The sequence below is a fragment of the Bos grunniens genome, chromosome 2 (genome assembly GCF_055505025.1).
Source record: "Bos grunniens cultivar Pamir isolate PY7600 chromosome 2, Bosgru_T2T1.0, whole genome shotgun sequence".
Classification (NCBI taxonomy): Eukaryota; Metazoa; Chordata; class Mammalia; order Artiodactyla; family Bovidae; genus Bos; species Bos grunniens.
In genome coordinates this window covers 90363843-90378199 of record NC_141166.1, presented here as the reverse complement: position 1 = coordinate 90378199, position 14357 = coordinate 90363843, and the positions used below count along the sequence as shown (strand labels likewise).

The 14357-nt window shown below is 37.4% G+C and overlaps 1 long non-coding RNA gene and 1 other non-coding gene across 18 annotated transcripts in view; one reads left to right on the top strand and one right to left on the bottom strand.

Moving 5' to 3' along the window:
• LOC147378323 (uncharacterized) overlaps positions 1-14357 on the bottom strand; it is a 209773-nt gene that overhangs the window by 119667 nt on the left and 75749 nt on the right. For all 17 annotated transcript variants that reach the window (XR_015151878.1, XR_015151859.1, XR_015151871.1 and 14 more), the window contains one exon: positions 7176-7279. This is a non-coding gene — a long non-coding RNA (uncharacterized LOC147378323). The remainder of the gene's footprint in view (positions 1-7175; positions 7280-14357) is intronic.
• LOC147378324 (small nucleolar RNA U3) lies at positions 591-801 on the top strand. The gene has a single exon (XR_015153697.1). It is a non-coding gene; the product is annotated as a small nucleolar RNA U3 (small nucleolar RNA).

Sequence of the window (14357 nt, the reverse complement as noted above, 5' to 3'; positions counted from 1 at the left end):
TATGTGTCCCCTGTTTTGAGGTGGGTCTCTTGTAGACAACATATGTAGGGGTCTTGTTTTTGTATCCGTTCAGCCAGTCTTTGTCTTTTGGTTGGGGCATTCAACCCATTTACGTTTAAGGTAATTACTAATAAGTATGATCCCGTTGCCATTTACTTTATTGTTTTGGGTTCGAGTTTATACACCATTTTTGTGTTTCCTGTCTAGAGAATATCCTTTAGTATTTGTTGGAGAGCTGGTTTGGTGGTGCAGAATTCTCTCAGCTTTTGCTTGTCTGAAAAGCTTTTGATTTCTGCTTCATACTTGAATGAGATCCTTGCTGGGTACAATAATCTGGGCTGTAGGTTATTTTCTTTCATCATTTTAAGTATGTCTTGCCATTCCCTCCTGGCTTGAAGAGTTTCTATTGAAAGATCAGCTGTTATCCTTATGGGAATTCCCTTGTGTGTTATTTGTTGTTTTTCCCTTGCTGCTTTTAATATTTGTTCTTTGTGTTTGATCTTTGTTAATTTGATTAATATGTGTCTTGGGGTGTTTCTCCTTGGGTTTATCCTGTTTGGGACTCTCTGGGTTTCTTGGACTTAAGACTTAAGACTATACTTTCAGGGATCATTTCTATAGTTCGTTACTAGAGAAGTTTCTCTGATCGTGTAGAGCACCAGAAACCACGAGGAAGAGATGCAGCGTTTTCTCCTGAGCATGAAGTTGGCGTTTGGTGCTGCTTGATACAGCTGCCATCGGCCATTGATGATTGTTCTTCTCTCCCGTCTGGGAGAGTTAGAGGGAGAAAACGCCAGAAGAAAAAATCGAATCATAGGGGTTCCAGAAGAAGAAGACAAAAAGAAAGACCATGAGAAAATACTTAAGGAGATAATAGTTGAAAACTTCCCTAAAATGGGGAAGGAAATAATCACCCAAGTCCAAGAAACCCAGAGAGTCCCAAACAGGATAAACCCATGATGGCTTTTCATTCAACAGGCCTGTTTTTTAGTTTTCATAGCAAGGTGGCTTCACATTTCTTACCCCTTCACTAGCTTCCAAGAAGCCAGAAAAAAACTGCTAGGACACTTAAAAGGTACACCTGGAACTAAACGCAAGGGTACTTCTACCATATCCTATAGGTTAAAGCATTCACAGAACTCATCCAGGTTCAAGGAGCCAAGAAATGAGCTCTACTTCTTGATGGGGGAATATCCCCTCTCTGGGGGAGGTCATACTGCAGAGGGCATGTGGATTGGGAGATCTGCCACCCTGAAATGTGTGCAGTATCAAGACTCTCCTTCCCTCCAAGGGCTCAGGGTTTCTGAACTAACTTCCTCAGGAATATGAATGGACAGAGGCTATGACTCTTTTGGAGGCTAAAGTCAACCCTCTGCTCACCATATCTAAAGAGATTTTTTTAATCCTACAAAGAGGTTCTTAGAGGATTGCTGTATCTAATAATAATAAAACAGACAATCCTTTGGCAAAATTAATTAAGAATGAAGAAAAAAGACATACCAATGTTAGGAGTAAAAAGAGAGGAAAATGACAGCAAAGCTTTCTCAAATCAAAAAGGAGGTACTATGAAAAATGTCCTGCCAATAAAATGGAAAACACGGACAAAATAGAAAATTATTAGAAAACTATATAACTTACTATAGAAAACTCAATAATAGAAAAGCTTAATAATTTTATAACCATATAACAAATAGAACTAATAATTTAAAATCTCCATTATTATCTCCTCCAAAACCTTACTATAGTAGTTTTATAGGCAAGTTTTACCACAACTTCAAGGAACATATAATTCTAATATTATGCAAACTGTTCCAAAGAAATAGAAAAAAATAAGCAAAGTTCCCAACTCAATACTATAAAGCTAGAAACCTTGATATCAACAATGTATAAGATAATTCATAATAGGAAAATCATATACAAATCTCATTTGTAATACAGATGTAAAAATCCTAAATGGAATGTTAGAAAACAGTGTCAACAATACCATAAAAGTAATATATCATGACTAAACATTGTTCCAGGAATACACAGATTATTAAAATTTAGAACTGTACTAATATCATTTTCACATTAACAGATAAAAAGAGAAAAGCCATATAATCCTCTCAAAAGGTACAGAGAAGCATTCAGTAAAATCTAAACAACCTCTTAGCAAACTAAATATAGAGGAAGCTTCCTCAGTCTAAGGGGTACTTACTGCAAATCAGCAACACACACACTTAATAAAGCATTCTCCTTACAATTAGGAAACAGATAAGCATTATCTCTGTCACCACCCTTTCTCCACATCTCTAGGTCCCTTGGCCTATTAAGAGAAAAAGGAAAGGAATAAAGCGAAAGAAGGAAGTAATAAAGGAAGGGAAGAAGGACAAACGGGAGGAAGGGGGTAGGGGGGGAGGGGGGGAGGAAGGAAGGAAGGAAATGTATTAAATTGCAACAGAAGAAAAAACTGTCACTACTCACAGAAAATATAACTGTCAGCATAGAAAAAATACAGTTAACTAGAATAACAAAATTTAGCAAAACAAAGAGATGGCTATAAGATCAACATAAAAAAATTTCTATAATCATGTAGAACCTAAAATGTGTATAACTTCTATGTAACTTCCCTAAAGAAACTCTCACAGATATGCAGACGGGACACCTATAAAGGGTATTCACAGTTCTGTCTATCAGTAGAAGAATAAACTATGACAGTCATATAATCAAATACTATACAGCAATTAAAATGAATGAACTAGGGCCATACGTATCAACACGGGTCAATCTAAAAACAGTGTGGCATGAAAAAGCAAGTTAGAAAAGAGTAGAGGTATGAGCTTTAGTAAGTTAATTAGTCTGTCTGTAACTCAGCTTCCTTGCTTATAAAATGCCGACAACAGCACCCACATTCTAAGGTTAGTGTGTATAATATGCTCTAGGACAGTGCCTGAAAGACAGCAATCACTCAATAAGTGTTCACCATGATGATCATGATCATGATCATGATAATGCACATAGCTTTTAAACATGAAAACTATTTTATATATTGTTTATGGTTAAGTGCTAACTGAAGTCTCTCAGTCATGCCCGACTCTTTGCGACCCCATGGACTGTAGCCCACCAGGCTCCTCCGTCCATGGAATTCTCCAGGCAAGAGTACCGGAGTGGGGTACCATTGCCTTCTCCAGGAGATCTTCCTGACCCAGGGATTGAACCTGGGTCTCCCGCATTGTAGGCAGATGCTTTACTGTCTGAGTCACCAGGGAAGTCTGTTTATGGTTGATACATAGTAAAATTATAAAATGGAAATATCACAATAATAAATTAATGTTGGAAAAAGGAGAGAAGAAAAAGAAGTGGAGTACATATATCTATAGCTGTATGTATTTGTCAACAAGACAGATCTGAAGTAAATATAGCAAAAAGGTAGTACTCTTGCCTGGAAAATCCCATGGATGGAGGAGTCTCGTAGGCTGCAGTCCATGGGGTCACTAAGAGTCGGACACGACTGAGCAACTTCACTTTGACTTTTCACTTTCATGCATTGGAGGAGGAAATGGCAACCCACTCCAGTGTTCTTGCCTGGAGAATCCCATGGACAGAGGAGCCTGGTGGGCTGCCGTCTATGGGGTCGCACAGAGTCGGACATGACTGAAGCGACTAAGCAGCAGCAGCAACATATTTAAATCTAGGTGGTAGAGGTATCTGTAGCTTTGTTATCATTTTCTTTATTTCTGATATATTTGAAATATTTTATTAAAAATTCTAAGAAGAGAACTGAAACAAGGTATCTTAAGATGTGAACAGAAACACACTGCAGTTATGGGATAGTGAACGTTCTTTGTTTCTTAAATAGAGATTTCTATATTTTCCAAATTTTCTACAGTAAGAATATATTTCTTTTATAATTAGACAAAAAATAATTTAAAGCAAAAATAAAATCCTTTTACTATTGAAATCAAGGTCTGCTTCACCTAAATTACTCTTCATTTAGACGTCCTCTATTCAAAACCAAATCTCTATATGTTAAAAACTACATAACTTTAATAAGTAGAGCATTTTATTTGATTTATTGCATCAAAATTTATATCTACAAAATAAGCAACCTTTCCTAATTCACAAATAATTTATGGATCTTTTTCACCATCTTTATTGTTGTAAAATGTCATTCTCTATAAATTTCACATTGCTGATACTATGGGGAAAAGGTACTAAGGATCTCTGGATATATTCCTTAGAAAATCCACATAATGACACCATCAGAGATCTTCCCTAACCTCTTCTATTTGATGTTTCAAATATAAAAGTGCATCTAATTCTGAAAACAGAACTGATCTTCAGAGACCTTGTAATTTATCTTTTACCATGATTACAATTTCTAATCTAACCAGCAGCAGTTCAAATTGAACTCTGATCCAAATGATCAATAGCCGTGCGCAACCCATTAGATGTGCGAATATTAAATCGTCTTTGGATAAGGGTTGTCCAAATGAAAAGCATATAATTATCATCTATTAACATATATTGAAGCAAATAACACAAAAAATGCAAAATATGTCATACAACCTTTCAGAAGTCCAGTGACTATGATGCTAAGGTTAGATCTTTTATTTTACATACAGATTTCTACCAAATTATGATTTACACCTTTAAGTGTTTGTTATTAAAAAGGCCAGGCTTAAGACACAAAATGGATAATTTGTGAATAAAGAACATTTAATTTCTGATTCCATCCTTCTTCCTGTGTCTGTGCTTTCTTAACACAGAAGTTTTCCTACCAACTTGTAAGAAGTAGCCATGGTCAGTGAGTAAAAGGATAATTAAATGGGTTTGATAAAAAATAATTCCAAATATCTAGCTTACCTTTCATATTTTCCTTTGCATATAAAAAACCTATATAGTTACAGAAGCATAAAATTATACAAAGAACAGAACTTAAAGAAAAATGAGTCATATCTCCTATCTTGAGTATCAGAGAGAATGGCAATAAAATTTTCTAAACATCCCATGGTAGCTTCTTCCAATATTTAACAATGCAGATGTTGGAAACTTTTCTTTATGAAAACCTAAATCCCTAGTGTTTAAAGGTAAACCTAGAAAAGTAACCTTTTTATGGCATATTTCCCAGTCTCCTGTGCAGTTAGCTGAAGGTTCTGTGACTGTTATAAGAAAGATGATATAAACTCCCTCCAGACCTGTCCTTCCGAACATCTCATGTGTGAGAATGGATGTCAGCTGAAACTACTGTGGTCATCATTTCACAATATATGTAAATCAAACCATCATGCTGTTTGCCTTCAACATATAGTGATGTATGGCGATTATTTTTTCAATAAAACTGGAAAAAAAACCTCTCAGGCATCTCTCCATTGCTGTGGTAATGTTCCAAATGCTGAAGCTGTGAGAAGCGGAAGCATCAGCCAGGGCCAAATCTAAACTTATAGTAAGCCTCTGAGGTTTCCGGGTATAGCCTGAAACTACATCATAGGCTAGCCTATTCAGGTTCAGACACTTACTAACCATCATTCTGGTTTGATCATGATGAGAAAAAACTTCCAGCATTCACTCCCATTTCCATTCTCTCCCACTAACAACCCCTGGCCCTTCTTTTCACTAATTCAGCATCCACATCCTATTCTCGTGGCCCCTAGATTTTTTCTCTCCCTCCATACTTACACAGGTTTAGCCATGGTCCTTCCTTCATTTGTCTCTGTTTTCCCTGAACCCTAACCTTTAGCTCTGAAACCTCATTCTTGCTTTTGGTTCAGAAGTGAGGTTGGGCGAGCTGTGCTTAGTTGTCTGTGTATCTCCAGGTGAGGAGGGAATAATTCCCTTTTCCTCATCCTCTTCCCATCATGCCATGGGATACGGAAGCCTTCTTGTGAGACACATTATGCAAGTTTTTAACCTGGGCAGGACCTGAAGGTCAGACAAGTTAGGTCTTTTGCTTCAACAGATTTCAGCCGTGCTAGAGAGAGGAGCATGAAGCTCTCTTTTCTGGTCTTCTTGGGGGCAGGAGTAAGGCTGCTATCTAACACCACTGCCTTTACTTCTCTTATAATTGCTTACTTGGTGAAAGTATTTCCAAGAAAGCCTATTCAAAATACACAGAAATTGAAATAACATCCCCCTTCCAGTCCCTGTTTTACTCCTTTTACCTTTCTGAGTGATTGCTTGATGGGATTTCTTCCATTGTCTTTGCATTAGGGCTCCATTTTTTTTTTTTTTTTTTTTTAATCTCTTTACACAGGAACCATTTCAACAGACCTGCCATGTAGAACTAGAGTCTTTCAAGCAAGATAAAGATTAACCTGACCTTTCTTACATCAATTAATCAATATTGTTACACCACAGATTTACCTTTTAACCTTGCTGTTTCCACAGTGCAATATCAAAGCATGATTTGTGAGCTTGCTCCACTTTATATATGGTTAAGAACAACCCTCTGTCTGTGTGCTTTGATAAAGTGTCAGAGCATAACGCAACACAAGAGGCTTTTATTGTCTTCATCAAGAATGGCTTTGTAAATCTAAAATGGGAGCAGCAATACCAGCAAAGCTGGTTGATTGAAATTAACTATTGGCCTCTGTTCACAGATTCATGATGCTGGAAAGACCATTGTCGGGGAATGCTCTCAAGGGTGGAATCATTTGATCTGAATTTCAGATAAGAATATGTGTCTGTTGCCAGTATCAATACCCTCCCCCTATCACTGAAGCTTATCCCCAAGAAAAACAAGAAGGGCTTGCTCCACTCTGTTCTGACCTAAAATTGCCACTTTCCTCTCTAGTTTAGCCTGTTTCATAGGTGAAGAATTTAGAGAAGGCAAGGATGCTGATGTATCTCAGAATCAAGACCTTTCATTGAATCCACTTCATGGCAAAGAACACTACCGCTGCTATGTCCTCTGTGAGATTCTGTAGACACAAAGACTTCCCACCAGACCATAACAATGTGTTTAAGTGCCTGTCTCATAAAAGAATTGTAGAATCTCTTTTTGCATATCATCCATCCCTTTGTTTTACACATATGAAACTGAGTCCCAGAAAATGACACATTTTAACCCAGGTTTCACAGGTGTTTACCAGTAGACTCAGACCTTACAAACCAACAGAATTTCTCCCCTAAATGTCAAGCTGTCACATTAGTTCTTAAGAAAGCATTCAAATGTATGATGATGTCTGCACACTTACCACTTCCTCACAAGCCAATAATAAAACATCCTGTGGAGGTTGCACATTTCCTTGGGGCTTGCTTGGCAGTGCTCCATTTTCACCTGGCCATCTAGGTGTACCACCTTAAATCAGAAGAAAATCCATATTATAGTTCTGCCATTTACTAGCTCTATGACCTATGTTAAGATATTTAACCTGTGTCTTACCGATCTCTTGGGTAAAATAAAATACCTCACGGGGCTGTCTGGAGGGTTGAAAGAATTAATACCTATAAAGCACTAAAAACAGTATCTGGCACATAATAAGCACCATATAAGCATGAATGTATTGGTCGCTTTAGTCATGTCCAACTCTTTGTGACCCAATGGACTGTAGCCCACCAGACTCCTCTGTCCACGGGCTTATCCCAGCAAGAATACTGGATCGGGTTGCCATTTCCTTCTCCAGAGGATCTTCCCGACCCAGGGACTGAACCCGAGTCTCCTGTGGCTCAAGTAAATATAGGCTTATATTATTCCTTCCATTCCTTTCTCAGATTATCTGGGGCATGACTCCACAGTTTTGTGATACTTTGTTCCTTCACAAATTCTATGTGTTTTATAATTCTTGACTCCATCATACTGAACATACTGTAGAGCTCTTTCAGTTCATTTTGAACACAAATAAGGGGCACTGGAAAGAAGTGCCTTTATATATATATATATGGAAAAAACCCACTAACATCTATCACTGTACTCACATTCTGATTCTTTTTGGGTAATTCATAGACTTTAGCTACCTCATTTCCAGAACATGGTACCAAAGATTGTTGACTGAATTTCACTGTGCTTTCAACCCTTAAAGTTTGAGAACCACTGTGGAATGTCAATATCCAGTACCCTGTGAGCAGTGCACAAAGTATACTTCATTATGGCTTCTATGATGTGCCCAATAGAGAAGCAGTCAAGTTTTCTTTTAATAACAGAGAAGTACCTTTCTCTTGAACCTGGGTCTGACCAATCATTAAAATGTATCTGGTATAGTCAAGGAATGACCTTAGATCATGTGAGATTCCCAGCTATAACCACAGATTTGAGATGACTATCCTTGCTTCCTCACATTTAGCTAAATGAAAGTTCCTATTCCAAGGAAGTCTCTTAAACAATGTGTCTCTTAATAAATAAAGTGTCGATGATTCAAGTAGAAATTAATTTTTGGTATGAAATTTGAAATTACATGATATTTTAAATGATATGGAGGAAGGGTAAAATTAAGTGGAAATACCGTGTTTAAGCAAAAACAAGCTTAAACTTGCTCAGTTTACAAATTAAGGGTAATTGTTTAAGAATCCTAAAGATGTTACCCTCTTAGTGGTACCTGTCCATTATTTTTTTTGGCACCTAGTGAGGTGTGTGTGTGTAAATGGTATAATCCAATTGCACATCATAATTATTCACCAAACTGAACTACAGTATATGAAAAGACAATACTACTCCCGTGCTTTTATTCACATGGGGAAATATAAGAATTTTGTTCAAAACAAAGCAGTAGCTCTGTTTTGTTTAGCAATTTATTTTTCTTTTTTATTGAATGGAGACACACATCATGAAAAGCCAGACTATCAATTCTGTTTAATATTTCCCCAAAACAAACCTATCAAGCATATTTTGCATGCCTGTATGCATGCTCAATCATGTTCAACTCTGTAAACCCATGACCGTAGTCTGCCAGGCTCCTCTGTCCATGGAATTTCCCAGGCAAAAATACTGGAGCGGGTTGCCCATTTCCACTCCAGGGGATCTTCCCAACCCAGGGATCAAACCCACATCTCCTTCATTGGCAGGTGAATTTTTTACCACTGAGCTACCTGGGAAGCCATATTCACAGCTTAACCTCCTTTACCACTGAAGCTTAAGGAGATATCCAGTATTGTACCCCTGGCCACTTTGGCATTGACCACAGCGGGACAAAGACTGAAGGAGACTGAAGTCCCAGCTGGACACAAAAGTCAGGTGATGCTAAGGTTTAGCTTCCATAACCTTCTTTCCTCTCTTTTGAGATTCTGCCTAGGGGAGGGTTTGTCATTCTAAGAACAGGGTTACCTTAGCAAATGAGCTCTGAGAACAATGAGCTTGAGGTTTAAAATAAAATTCAAGGATGTTCTTAATAAGGTTATATACTGTTAATCCATGGTTTTCTGCCAAGTAGTGTCTCAAATGCCTCTTTAGGGATTTATTCTACTTTAGAAGGATGGTGAATATAAATATTTAAGTATATGGAGACTTTGTCTTTGACCTAATGAAGTTTATAATTTGTTTAGATAGTAGTCTTAGAAATGTGATTATTATAGAATGGACAGACACTGGAATGCAAAAAAAAGCAATAAAGTCACATTTTTTTGTCTAATGGAGTTCTCAAAGATTAAAAGGCATGATAACCATTAGTGTGAGAGTGTAGAAATGGGCATTCTCATATATTACTGGAAGGAGTATAAATTGATCCTTTCTCTAAGGGAGGGAATTTGGCAATACACATTAAGAGCCAGAGAAGTGTATAAACACCAACCCATATGTTCCACTTCTAGAGAATAATCCTAAGGATGTAATTGGCCAAGAGCACAGAAATATATATTCAAGAGTCTACAGTTTATAAAAGTAGAAAATTAGAAAAAAAAAAAAAACCCGGAAGTATCCAGTAACAAGGATTATTTTAATCATGTACTTTTATACAGTGGATTGCTATATAGCTGACCCCATGATTATGGAGATGTACATCTGTCAATTTCAAAAGATATTTTTTAATGATTATTAAGTAAAAACAGCCCATTATAATTTAAACTGTAGTGCAATACTGCTATGAGATGAAAAGATAGTATATGGATAGGTATAAATTGAAGACATGTACTAAAATGTTTCCTGTTGTCTTTAAATACTGAGTATTCAGACAATTTTATTATTTATTTATGTTTCCTCATATCTCTACATTCAATATGCATTAGTTGAGTATAAGAAATAAAGATTGGGATATGCTTTTGAAGGGAATTAACGGTATTTGGAGATATAATCATGTCATATTTATTTCAACTTATTTGGATTAAAATATTATTTCATTCCATTTGATTTGTATGTTATCATTAGGAACATTTAAGAAAAAGACTTTCCCTTGAAGATGGAAGAACTACAGAAAGAAGGAAAGGAGTTGGAGAGAAGAGAAGAGGTGTGGGGGAGGGAATGATTGAATTTAATGCAAAAGGCTTGAAACTGTCAGATCTAAGTTGAACTCCTGGCTATTACCCTTAAAGTTGTTTAAATTTGTAAAGACCACTTTAGTCCCTTAAGTTTCAAGATGTGTATCTGTAAATTGAGAGTCATAATAATATTCACAGGACCGTGATAAGGATCAGTAAGAGGCATAAGTCAAAATGGCTTGCTCAAAAACGTGATGTGATGAATGTAATGAATACCTGCAGTGAACAGGTAATATATACTGGACACAGAGTTATGCACTTTAGTACGTTAGTACATATGTAATAATATGTCACAACAACCCTATCACACAGGCATCTTGTCTCCATTTTGCGGATGAGGAAATAGAGTTGTAAGGAATTTCAGAAGTCTGCTCAAAGCCAGAGAGCTAGAAAGAGACAGATGGAGATTGGCATGAAATTGTCCCAAATGGAAGCTTCATATTAGACAGTGATAAACTAGGACCTCAGTGCCCCCATCCCTTCCCCTCTCCCTCCTCAACTACCCCACTCCCTCTCTTCAATAAAGAGAAAAGTAGATCATTTAAATTCAAAGAATGCTGAGTTGTTCAAATTCACATAAAACTCATTTCACTCTACAAGCTAGTCTTGAAAACATTCAAGCCCAGAGGAAAGATAGCTGAAAGACATGCTGTTTCTTATACATTCATTATAAACTTCTCTTTCTGAAGTTAATTTTTTGTGTTTTATTTTTCATTGCAAATTTAATCTGATCCTGATACCCAAGTACCTACTGCTGCTGCTGCTGCTGCTGCTAAGTCACTTCAGTCATGTCTGACTCTGTGGGACCCCATAGACGGCAGCCCATCAGGCTCCCCATCCCTGGGATTCTCCAGGCAAGAACACTGGAGTGGGTTGCCATTTCCTTCTCCAGTGCATGAAAGCGAAAAATGAAAGGGAAGTTGCTCAGTCTTGTCCGACTCTTCGCGACCCCATGGATTGCAGCCTACCAGGCTCCTCCGTCCATGGGATTTTCCAGGCAAGAGTACTGGAGTGGGGTGCCATTGCCTTCTCTGAGTACCCACTTCATTACCCTACAAATATTCTCAAATACAGCCACAAAGCATAACATTCTGGTTTTTCTTGTGTTGTTTTCTTTTACAACTCAGGCTGTGTTTTTTTAAAGTGGAAGACTTTTTTTCATCTCCAATCTGTTCAGAAATACTGATACCTCTAGAATATAGAAATCTGAACTCCAAAATAACATGATTTAAACTAAAAGACTTGATTCAAATCCTAAATATTCTCTGTGTAGTCTATCAATCTTTTCATTATATGCAATATGTAAATAAGGAAGGCTATGCATAATCATAATTCAGTGTTTCAAAAAAGTTGTTAGAAATCAGACAAATGACCAAGCACAATAACAACTAGCATGTACCATGAAATATGGCTATGACATTACTGTGGTAGTATATTAGGATCAAAGCCATTGCATAAGAACTGTAAGAACTCAGGTCAACAGTTCTCCCTAGTCTACAAACCCCACCATCACATGAACAATGGCAATGAGCATAATTATAAAGAAAATCAATCAAAATCCTTTAGGATACTTTGTATTTGGTTGCTTCTGATATGTAGGCTTCTGGAGAAGTATGTCCTATTTTTCTGCTACTTTACTCGTGTTCTTTATACCATCTATAAGCCCCATCCTACGGTCCCTTACAATTTCTCATGTCAAAATTATTCTCTTTGACGTGGCATTTCTTTCTGAACTTATCCTATTGTGTCATGAATCAGATTTCTTCTTCCTCTGCACTCATGTAGCAAATTATGTCTTATGTTACTTGCCTTCTACTTACCCAACAGGCCTACAACCCCTTAGAGGGAAATTTGGGGACTTCTGAAAAACAATTCCATAGCATGAACCAAATATGACACAGCATGTCCAGCAAGCAGTGAGGTGCTTAGTAGGTCACAAATAGCCTTGTTAATAATGCAGTCTTCTTCATTGTATACTTAGAAGGTTGTGTTTGTACCCAATGGAAGAAAAGAATCTGTACACAAATAAAAGGAAAAGTCTTCTTAACCCCCAAAACCAGAGTCTCCTGCATGAGGAGAAAAGACGTTTTCAATATGCACAGAGGCCTGGAATCCAGAGTCAATCACTTCTTCCAAACAAATCACTTGAAAAGAGATTATCTGAGCTGAGCATAAGGAGGCCATGAATACCCTTAGATCATACAACTTCGTACAACAAAATAAACATGAGGAAAAGAGCTCTGTAAGTATCAAGATTAAGTCTCCCAACAATGGCAAATCACTATTAACAGGCCTTTTGTTCCTTCTGCAAGCGGTCAAAAGTAATGAATAATAGAATGTTATGCCAAGTCAACTAGCAGCCAGTTCACGTGAGATCATTTAAAACAGGAGAAAATGATGCTTGAAAAGGTCCCTGATGAGATTTTGCTTTTTCCTAAGAGACTTCAGATAGCATTCTGCTGCAGCAATTTAAAAACCACTTTCCAAAATTGGGCACCCTCATTATCATGCATTATATTTGCACTCTTTACTTAGGTTGCTTTGAAATAGAATGACACCCAGTTGTGTTTTTTTACATTAAATGCACCTTCTCTCACATTTGATCTCTCCTTTGTGACAGTCATTTTATTTCACAGCAACCACATTTCTTTGTCTCTATTTCACTGACTGTGTAGTTTTCAAATGATGCAGACACGGCCATTTTGCCTGTTGTGGACAGAGAGAAACTGGAAGCTTGCCTGCCAGGCCCAGCTTCACCCAGCTAGTGCCAAAGTAAGTCAAACGGGGGCTCTGGGTTGGGTCATTTCCATCCAGGGTGAAAGAGACATACTGGAGAGTAAAGCCTGCTGTTGTTGTTATTTACATTCTGGCTGTTGTTGTTATTTTAATTGAGTGAGATTATGTTGCAGACAGAAGGTTAATTTTGCCAGAGCTAAAAGGAGTGAGGTCATTCTATGAGCCCTTGGGTATAATGTCATCTCTAAACAGAAGATGCTGGTGCCTAAGGGTCAACTTCAGAGGCCTAGAAATAGAAGGAACTGGTATATAAACACTGCACTCTGAGAAAACATAATTGTGACTAAAGCATCCAATTCAAAGTAAAATATAGACACCAACTCAGGGTGTCAAAACTCCCCAGTACAGCTTTATCCTGAGCTGCAAAATAGCTTAGGCCTATTCCATTGGCTAATCTGGGCAAGAATTCATAGGAAAGAGGGGAAAATATATAGTAAAGTCTTACATATATTTTTATCCATTCAAATCTGCTATGCATGCATGCATGCTAAGTCACTTCAGTCATGTCTGACTCTGCAACCCTATGAAGAGTAGCCCACCAGGCTCTTCTGTCCATGGGATGCTCCAAGCAAGAATAGTGGAATGGGCTGCCATGCCCTCCTCCAGGGGATCTTCCTGACCCAGGGGATTGAACCCATGTCTCCTGCATCTCCTGCATTTGCAGGCAGATTCTTTACCACCGTGCCACCTGAGAAGCCCTCAACTATGTTATATTATCATATTAAATATAAATATCAAATGTATTACCATAATGCTACAGTACTTTCTATTCATAAATAATATGATAATGTCAATATACTTAGTAAACAAATATGGATGAAAATGGTTGGGATTACATTGGCAAGTGAACAATCAGAACTTACTTTATCATTTATACCATAACTCATTCATAGAATGTGAACTACATTGGCATTCCTCACCTACTATGTAACCTAGTAACAAAAATCCAACAATTTTTTAAAAAGCAAAGAAAACTAGGGTTATTAATATATGTACATGATTCATCTACTAGCATTAACAGCCTCTGAGGGAGTTGCTATGTTCTATAACATAGTATAGCAGTTGACTCATAAGTAATCAAGAAAAATTTAAATTTCTACTTTATTAAGCACATCAAAAGGGCTTCCCTGGTGGCTCAGAAGGTAGAGTCTGCCTGCACTGTGTGAGACCCAGGTTTG